The sequence below is a fragment of the Pangasianodon hypophthalmus genome, chromosome 9 (genome assembly GCF_027358585.1).
Source record: "Pangasianodon hypophthalmus isolate fPanHyp1 chromosome 9, fPanHyp1.pri, whole genome shotgun sequence".
In the NCBI taxonomy this organism is placed as follows: Eukaryota; Metazoa; Chordata; class Actinopteri; order Siluriformes; family Pangasiidae; genus Pangasianodon; species Pangasianodon hypophthalmus.
In genome coordinates, this window is record NC_069718.1 from 1,516,320 (window position 1) to 1,526,860 (window position 10,541).

Below are 10,541 nucleotides of genomic sequence, written 5' to 3' on the forward strand. Positions count from 1 at the left end.
CCACTAGGACTAGTACAAAGCGATGCCCCCATGCAGTCCATTCCAATGGCCCGATGAGGTCGATCCAAATTCTTTCAAATGGGGAGCGGTGCACAATGGCACTTTTGGAGAGGCTGGCAGATTCACCAGCTGACATTTGTGACATGCCGAACACCACCAGCGAACATTGCTGTAAATGCCTGGCCAATAGAAATGGGCCATGAGCTACATGCAAAAGCAAAGGTGCGCGTACTCCAGTGGGTTCATGACTGGAAGCTGTTGGGCCACGAGCTGGGCTTCCCCCGAAAGTAGCGGCAGCGAGCAGACCGCCCACTGTGACTCTGGCCATCCCCAAGTGGCTGCGACACGCTCAAAAAGCTCCACAAAAGCTTCTGGGTCATCCTGAGGTCTCATCTTGTGGAGCATGATGTGGGCCATGGCTGCGGTGGACAGCGTGGCCACTGCTGGAGTACCTGCTGCCCGGACCAGGCTCTGCAGCACCTGCCATTCCTCTGTCTGGGCTTGGAGAAGGGCCTGGAAGTGCTGCTCCTGCTATCTGTGCAGCTTGAGGAGGGCCTGATGTTGCATATGGTGGATGCCGGTGAGGGTCTTGATGATCTCTGCAAGAGATGAGGGCTCCATGACGACATATCTTCCTCAATCCTGGGTTTGTCACTGTTTTCAGAATCTCTGCAATCTCTTCTTAATTTCTGTTTGATAATTGTCTAATTTTTCTGGTACTCCCACTTCTTATTTTTCTGGACCTTCTCTGATTATAATCTGGGGCTATATGTATAAAACTTCTCAGAAATGCTCTTAAGAATAGTTTTAGGCTTTGACTTAAGTGTAAAAAAATCTTAGTAAAAAGTAGGAGTTGTGTAAGAGTAGGTGCTTTTTATAAAGAAGCTAAAAGCAACTTTCAGCAAAGTCTAAGACTGACTCTTGTGTCAAGTGCCACCTCAGTCAGCACTAAGTGTTGTGAACTAAGGACTACAATGATGTGAACCCATAAGGCTGCCCTCAACCTCTGAATTAGCCAAAAATGAGCCTGCAAGGGTAAAGTCACAGCAGCATGACAAACTTAATTCATGATTTAATTAAGACATTGAAACAATTATTTAAAAAATTTGCTTTGCATTTGTTGCACTACTGGCCTGCTGGGTGTCGGGGAGGGGTGTGTTCATCAACCCTGCATCTGTATGTAGAAACAAAGAGGCAGAAAATTTAAGCTTGTGTACAGCTCAACTGCAGGATTTATTCTGCTTCTCCAGTTGCACTCGAATTACATATTGACGAGTAAAACAACATCGTTTGGCTATTGTAACCTAGAACTTCCTATAGCTACACACTTTTACCAATTGCGCAGGACTCAACAATAATACAGATTATACAGATACAGACTTATAATGTGTGGTCGGTGGTATTATCATCATTCTCATCATCATCATCATCATCATCACCAAGCAGTGGAAGGTTATGAGCTTTGCAAATGTTGTGTAAAATGCCACAAGCCGTGATAATAATTAGTACTTTTGTCTACAGTTCAGTCCAGTATCTGTTATAACTGAGCTGCTGTTCTCCTTGTGGTCTTCTGTAAGGGGTGAGAAACCAGTGTTTTAAAGGATATCCAGAGTCACCCAGCAGACGTTCGAATAACCCGGTGAGGCCACTCTGGGAAAGAACTCGAGCATCATGGGTTGACCCTGGCCATTTTGGCACAAGATTCAGGATCTTGTAATTGGCATTACACTGTCTTTGTTGTACAGTGTGTGGTCTCTGACTCTCTGCTGCCATCTTGTTACTACTAACTAGTTTTGGATACCTCTCCAGCACTCTTAAGTAATTTAGGAGCTGAGACCTAGTCTTAACACTTAGGAAACTTTATGAACCACACTTATTCTTAAGTCTAGGAATAAGACTGAAATTACATCATTCTTAGAATTTTGTGTTTGCTTTGCAAACCTCTCCAACTCTCTCTGTGCTTTTATCATTAGCCGTATGTTTCTTTGACTTTCTTTCCATTTAGTGCGAGTGTATCTCTGCTCCCTTTCTGAAAAGTCTTTAATACATTTAAATTTGCCTTCTTGCTTTCATCTTGCAAAGTTCTGCCTTTAGCTAAAGCTCTGTAAATTGCAGAATTATAGCGGCTATTCATTCTGACAGACGTAACTTATTAAAAAAATACAGTTTTTTTTAATGTCACAGCTTTTATATTTTAAGAGAAATGAGGTGTTTGGTAATGACACTTTTTAGAAACACATCCTGATTTTATGACAGGTCAATTTAAAAAATCCTGAAGATTGTCTACTCACCATGTGATACAGATGGTAGGAAAGTGTGGGATGGTAGGATGTGATTCTTTCACTGGTAGGAAAGATTTGATGCTAATTCCTAGTCACATGATTATGGGTGTGGCCAAATGTTGCTAAGGTGCACAGATTTTTTTGTGTTTTGGTAATGACATTTTCAGTTTTTTTTTAAATAAATGTAAAAAAATAATACTAATAAGGAGTTCACAAAAGCAACAAAAGTTATATGAAAAAAGTGTTTATATATTAACAAAAAAAGCAGTTTTATTTTTCAGTGAAATGTTAGGGGATGGCCTGGTAGACACCACACGCAAGTAGTAGAGCATTTAACTCAATATTTTATCAAATTTATCAAAAGTTTATTTAAAACATTTCAACTGTAAGTATGAGTACTACATTTGTTTTTTGTTTTTTTTATAAATATGTTTCCATTTATAATTTAGATATTTTAAAAAGGACAATTTAATATAGGGGACAGTATTTTATACCACTTCTGTATAATTGTTATACCCCTGGAAAAGGGGAGAGAATTAATCAGTCACACTCCACGATGCTTCTCCACTGCGAACTTTATGCGTAATCTCTCTTGATAACAGTTAACAATAAACAATTGTCCAAAACAGCGTTGTTTGCATTTTTTCTTAATTCACAATTGGTAACATAAACTGTTAATGAGATGTAATCTTCAGTTACCTATAATCAACAATATATCAATGAATTAATACATTTCATGGCATTTCAGAATTATCTGAAAACCTAATTGTTCTTTTTGGCAAGACACATCTATAAACTAGTACAAACCATTAACACATATAGATATTCCTTCCAAGTAATTAATATTTCTAAAAATGCTTAGGTGTCTAAGACAATATGTGAATCAAACAATGAACACTACGCAAACAGAATTAAATGTTCGTTACAAACATACAATCTAAATATGTACGACTCATTGCTCATCATATGGCCTCGTGCCATTACGTGGGCCCTGCGCCGTCCAAACTCCTGCATCACCGAACTAATCACATTTTTAAGCATTTCAATCAACATTTACTCTCTATAATACTGACATCTGCACACTGTTAAACATCAACTCACACTATTTTAACAAATAATTAAAAGGCATACCTGGAAAAGGGGAGAGAATTAATCAGTCACACTCCACGATGCTTGTCCACTGCGAACTTTATGCGTAATGGAGAAACACTGCGAGTTCTCCCCCTAGTGTTTGACAAGGCAGCAGTAATCGATTGCACAACTTGTTGGACTGAACTAATTGATTACAGATTAACCAAAACTACTTAGATAACATATTTACATTTGATGAACCTTTTTAAATGGATTCAAAATAGCCTGAATATAGAATTCTTTCAATGTTTTACAGATTTATGAATCTCAATATAATTATACAAACATATGTTTCACTCTGTCACACAATCACCCATATATACATTAAAAATACTATAAAGTGACAATTTTCATTGCACCCATCACATGCTCCGATTGTTGCTAACACTAGCTAACTAGTTTATTGGTGTTCTCTTCATTATCATCTGTGATTTAAACGAACTAGCCAGGTGTGAAAAATATAGCTAGCTATTTACTGCTTAACTTAATATGGAATATACCGTTAATAGATGGTTCATATCCACTGTCACTCAGGCATTTCAGTACCTAAACAATGTTCAAAGTGGCAACCTGAACGCTACCTTTCATTACCTGACATGACAACACAGTAGTTGTGAGAAAGGTCTCAATTGTTGAGAGAAAAATAGACTAATACAGAACTTTTACAGCCGTGTCTGTCAGTGTGATGCATAATGATTGACTGTAATGGAGCCTCTGTATCCGGCTACTCAGTGTTAGGCAAAGGCAATCGAGCCTGTGTGTTGTGCTGTTTTACATCTCCTACCATCAAATGCCTCCCTCTCTCAGGAGCATGTGTTCCTATATCACTATATTAACAGAACACTGGGAAGGAAATTGTGGATTTAAATCAGATTTTAAAAAATTCGTCTTCTAACTCCTGTGTGTGCTTTAGCGCGAGTCTGCAGTGAGAGTGTGGGGGAATGAATGAGTTAGAACGTGGCCTGATACCTATTTGTGGCTGTTATATTAACTCTCTCTCTCTTTCTCTCTGTCTATCTCAGCATGTGTGTGTCTGTTTTGGTTAAAGTGGGTTAAAAGATGATGTATACACTGAAATGATTCAGCGGTGCAGTAAATATGATGGTGCTGCACATACGTGATTTTTTTTGTTTCTTTCTAATACAGTATGTTTAGTAGCAAAGTTAAAATTAAAACAGTCTGGGGGTTTTTCAGTGTTATGAAAGCGTTGTTGTCAGTATTTCTTGTTTTGTGTTGGCTTTAAGGCCTAGAGCTGTTGTGTTATGAAATGTTTGAAAATATCAAGTGTTTCTGTAATGTTTCCTTAGTTCACCCTTGTAGTTTTATAAATTGTAACTCAAAAGGGAACTCATCCTCATCTGGGTGACACTGGACAGTGTGACTAGAAACAATTTCTCTTCTATAACTGTACTATATTATATATATAACTGTTCTATACTATATAGTCAAAAAGAGCTAAGTGAGTATGAACATAATTAGAGTTTTAACTTTAAGGCTATCGTATCAACTCGAGCATTGGATTAAATATTATAATTTTACACTTAGTCCTACACCCTCTTTGTGTTTCTCAGTCACTCATTTCTCCCGAATCCAACACTTCAACTACGAGAACTGACTGTCCACGTCTAATATAATATTCCACAGCATGACATGCGCCGCTGTTACGAGATAATCAACGTTATTGGCTTCATCTGTGAGTGACTTAATGTTTGGGCTCATCAGTGTATATGTTCACCAGGTTTTTGTGGCTAAATTCAGTTTTTTCTCTCCATCTGCTAATTTTTTTTTTCATTAGCAATACTGACACCTCTGTTAACATGATTTCATAGCTATCAATTATTTTTAATAGCTATCAATTAAGAGAAGTCTTTTTACTTACTTAATTACTTAATACTTAATTAATGACTTAATTACTTACAGGCTACTCACCCACACTATGTGAGTAATGTATGTGTGTATGTGAGTAAAAAAGTGAACCACAGTTACTATAGCTGAGAGCTAAAGTGTGTGTAACAACTCAAAGATCACTTTTTTTTTTTTGGAAAGAGGTAGAACTTTATCCTGATCTCCATAAGATTTATGTAGTTAGCTTAGTAACCTGTAATGTTCAGATTATCATCATTAGTGCTCTGTTGGTGCTTGATAATTTTATTCAGTCTAAATTTTGTCTTTCTTCATTATTTTGTGCTTCAAATCATGTGATCCTGTGAGAACGCTATTAAATCCCTGTGTCCATATGTGGGCATGGGACCACAATGGCCACAGCTGATACAAACTTGGAATAGAATCACTGTAGTGACTACGCCACCCTGAGAAACCCAGGAAATAACAGATCAAACAATTATAGCCGTATATTATATTATAGCCGTGTTGCTCCCCAATCACAAGCCTTGCAACTAAATGAAAGAAGACAAGCATCAATGTAAATTCCCAAAATGTTCATAATGATTGCAAGGAAAAAGCATTTAAACAACACATTTAAAATCCAATACGACAAGAAAATAACATTAACAATGATTAAAAACTCTCTACAACTTTACTATGATTTCACAATATCAGCTGCTCAGGTAGTTCCAGCTGTGCCCAACCTACCTGTGGAGGGGTCTATGCTAGGGGGCAATCTAGCAATTCATACCTACTCAATTTTGTGAGGACACACACCAATACCAAATTCCACTTCCCACTGATCACACCATGTACTAACGACAACAACACATAATCACGCAATACTGTCACCCCAGGAACTGCAGAACGGAATCCTCCACATTCGCTAGGACACCAACTGGGTGATGTTCCTGGAACAATCAAACAACAATTACAAATTTGATAATTCCAGTTAGCAAGATAATAAAAGAAAATACTTTTCCTTTCTCCTACTGGGAGAAGCCCAAACAGTCAGTCAAAAGAGAAATATGGAAATTGCTAAAGAAAAGTATTTAAAAAAATACAAAAACAGAAAACAAACAAATGCTACTGATAGAGTTCAAGAGCTACCACAGGAGATTGACTGGGCCACAAGCCTAACGCCATGAATGTAGCTGCCGACAGTGCAACTCAACCGGGGACGAACATGGTGAACACAAACATGGTCACTCACACCCAATCCACAACACCACAGTGAAGAAATCATGCACAAAGCAGCAGAGCAGGTGTGGCTGAAGCAGGTGAAATCCAATGCAGAAAAGCCGCATCAGACAAAACATCAGTGAAACAGCCAAGCAGCTACCAGCCACACGAGGAAGCAGGGAAGCAGCAGAGTGTCAGAGCAGCCTCTACAAAAAAGAAAATTGTTAATTATAATTAAGAAACCATACCTGATCTGAAGCATTACACAGATTAACTGGTACTGCTTAATCACACCACTACCACTTGCAGGATGGGAAGTGGTAGCTCAGTGGTTAAGCTGTTGGACTTCTGATAGTCAGGTTGAGAGTTCAAATCCCAGCACCACCAAGCTGCCCCTGCTGGGCCCTTGAGCAAGGCCCTTAACCCGCAACTTTCTCCTACCAACTAGGAAGGATGCTGCGTACCACGTTGCACGTCACTGCCAAACAGCATGCAGGTAATCTACACACCTGTGTCTATAAGCCCCATTTACATAATCACTCTTAAAGGGATAGTACTACTACACATAGTAAAGGTTATCAGGGATTTAGTTTAGCTAGTTAACTATGTGATAAATCCAAATGAATAAATAAATAATATGTTATTATAAAACAGAAAATAAACTACTGAAATCAGTAAGAATAACCATCAGTCTTCATCAGCGTGACTATGAGATGAACACAGGCGTCTCCTGCATGTGTTAAATCTCTCATTTAGAGCAGCCACGTTGCTGTCAGCTCTCAGCTCGTCTCAGCACAGTGGACAGAGAGACGATCTCTACTACACAGCTGTTGGACTGGAGGACTCGCTCCAGTGTGTGTCACTGTGCTGTATCACATCGTCCCCCTCAGCACCTGCAGTAGGTCCCAGCTGCAGCAGTCACACTCACCCAGGTTTTTGTACGACGCTCTAACACTGTGTGAACATCCAGTTACTGACATTAGGTACATACTGACAGTAATAATCTCCAGCATCTTCAGTCTGGACTCCTCTGATGGTCAGAGTGAAATCAGATCCAGATCCACTGCCACTGAAACGATCAGGAATACCTGATGCTCTATTGCTAGCATAATAGATCAGGAGTTTAGGAGCTTCTCCAGGTTTCTGCTGATACCAGGAGAAACAATAACCACCACTATTGTAAACATCAGGACTGGTTTTACAGCTGATGGTGAGTGTGTCTCCTGGAGAAACAGATTTCACTGCAGGACTCTGAGTCACAGTCACCTGACCTCTGGATCCTGAAAAAAATAAGAAGAATAAATCCGTTCCCTACATTAATAATGATGTTGAGTTTGAAGTTCATCTAGTCGGCCTACTTCACATGGATTTGTCAGCTGAACAGTAGAAGATAAAACATTGTGTTACCTCGAGCGCAGAGGGCCAGTGTGCAGATGAAGACGCTGATCAAACTCATGGTTGCTGTGGGTGAAGTCGCTGAGCAGCAGCTCTCAGTCATGAAGTGTTAAAGTCACAGGGCTATAAACACTCGCAGAGCGCTGAAGCATGAGCTGCTAATGCAAAGTGGAACCTCTCTCTATGGAAACGTGTGTGTGTGTGTGTGTGTGTGTGTGTGTGTGTGGTCACTGTAGTGTAACAGAGGTTTTTGTATGACGGCTTCATTAGAATGTATCACTGTGGTGGCCTTTCGGTGGAGGAACCAAACTCATCATCAGTAAGTCATTTTAGTTCTTCTAAAACTCTAAAAAATTATTTACTTCTGTTTACCCATTACATGAATAAAATTATTATTAAAATGAAATATAATGTGTATAGTTATGAGTAATATGTTGGGGGTAACGCTAAACCTTAAAGTAGTAAAATAAATAATAAATGAGTGAATACTGAGCATTTAATAAATATCCAGTGTGTTTGTGTTGGTGAGTGGAAACCTGGTCACTGGTTCATATCTGAAGTATTGTGTAAATTGTTCTAAAGTCTCTGTGCTGATGGAAAATACAGACGAATGCTGCTGTGTGTTTGTGTTAAACAATGAACATTTCTGGAATCAGATCCATTTACTGCTATCACACAGGGAGCGCTTTATACGACACATCAGTAAGAACTAACACAGAATAAAGCTGATCAAAGTCCGAGTGGCTCCACAATATAACGAGTAACTAGTAAATGTTCTCCTGCTGAGTAGTTCTACTGAACTGCAGTAATGTGAATAAGCAGTAATGAGTAAATGTTGTGTAAGCGTGTGTAAATGTGTGTTTATTGTGTGTTTGTGGTCTCCAGCCGGTCCCGCGGTGAAGCCCTCCGTGTCTCTGCTCCCTCCCTCCTCTCTGCAGCTGTCTGAGGGATCGGCCTCGCTGCTCTGCCTGCTGTCTGCCTACTCTCCACAGGGGGCGCTGGTGAGCTGGACAGTGGACGGCTCCCAGGTGAAGGACGGGGTTCTGACCAGCGCAGAAGAACAGAAGAAGGACGGTTACACACGCAGCAGCACCCTGACCCTCAGCAAAGCACTCTGGGAAAAGGGGGAGGAGTTTGTCTGTACGGTCTCCCATGCCGGCGTCAATCATCCGGTCACGTTCAGAAAGAGCCAGTGTGAAGCCTAACAGCTCCAAGATACAATTTAACACTGAGCTGCTTACACATCCATCTACAATAGAGTTTCAGTTCTACACAATGCTGACATTTCTGTCTTTACTCTCTTCACTGTCCTGTTGCTCTTCCTGTAGTTTTGCTCTGCTGAAATAAAGCTTCATTTTGGACATTGTGTGTTCTTTTATTAGAGTTAATAGTCATTATCAGTGTGATGAGAGAGTGTGTTTAGCTGTAGATTCAGTGCTGTGTGTTGTGCTTCAGTGAGTTTGGCTGAAGGAAGTTGAACATCTGGTGAAAGTGCTGCTCTATTCTGGGAGAAAGAGGATCACTCAGCCGTCTTCATGTAAATCTCTCTCTCACTTCACTGATCTTTCCGTTTTACTGCTTAAAACCAACTCCTTCCGTTCAGCTTGATGACATGTCAATTAATCTGTTTATATTAAATCAAACCACATGGGACCATTATAGACCCACTTCATCTTAGCAGATGACACACAAATATTTAATATTTTCATTAATCAAGACATGAATCTGTTCCCTGATTGCAAAAGTTTATCAAATCAAGTTAAAATCGTACATGCAACAGAACATGCGTGAATTAAACTTGTCATATTTCTGAGAATATTTAAACTCCACTTTGTGTGTTTGTTATTTGTTTAAATTGTGAGCAAGTTTGATGGTAAATCCATATCCACCCCCCCCCCCCCCCCCCCCCCCCCCCCCCCCCCATTTCCTTGTGTAAATCAGTAAAGAGCAAAGATTAGTTATTTATATTAAGTACTTTTCTAATCCCCTGTCCTGGACATTACACTCTCCAGAATCACCAGAGTGATTGTCAGTATAAGGAGTAAAAGGAGCATTAGCAATGAAAGTTTGGTGGAACGTCTGTTATGCTAAGGTCTCGAGTAAGAACTATAGATTCTTACTATAGATTAAGATTGTGGGTTGAAAGGATGGTACGAGTTGGTGGTGGAAACGAGACTGACAGGAGTTTGAAGTTTGGCTGCAGATTGTATTGCAGTTACAAAATCTCCACACTAAAACTTACATTCACAGACAGTGGACTACTCTGACAATCACAGATTTAAATAATAACAAGAAATATTCAGGAAGCTAGTCTTACCTAGGAGAGAGAACATGGACACTACTAAAGAACAGAACAGAACCAAACCAGCACTACACTAGACTGCATGTTAACTGCAGATAAACTAACTGCTATAAAAACAACAAAAGAAAGCTCACTGACTACTTTAGACAAATCTTTGAGAATTTCCGGAGGAGGTCGTGCCGTGGGTGACGTGTGAGTCGGGGTCTGGAGCTGTGTGGCTCAGTACTGAATTTCGTCACCAGAGGGAGTGCGTGGAGACACTTAATACACTCAGGTCCGGAAATATTTCGACAATGACAGAGTTTTTGTGATTTTGCCTTTATACACCACGACAATTGACTTGAAATAAAACAATCAGGATGTGA

The 10,541-nt window shown here is 39.7% G+C and overlaps 1 long non-coding RNA gene across 1 annotated transcript; it reads left to right on the forward strand.

Moving 5' to 3' along the window:
• The first annotated feature begins 8,095 nt into the window (after positions 1–8,095).
• Positions 8,096–9,235, forward strand: LOC117598140 (uncharacterized). The gene is made up of 2 exons (XR_004578843.2): positions 8,096–8,193; positions 8,760–9,235. It is a non-coding gene; the product is annotated as an uncharacterized LOC117598140 (long non-coding RNA).
• Positions 9,236–10,541: the final 1,306 nt, after the last annotated feature.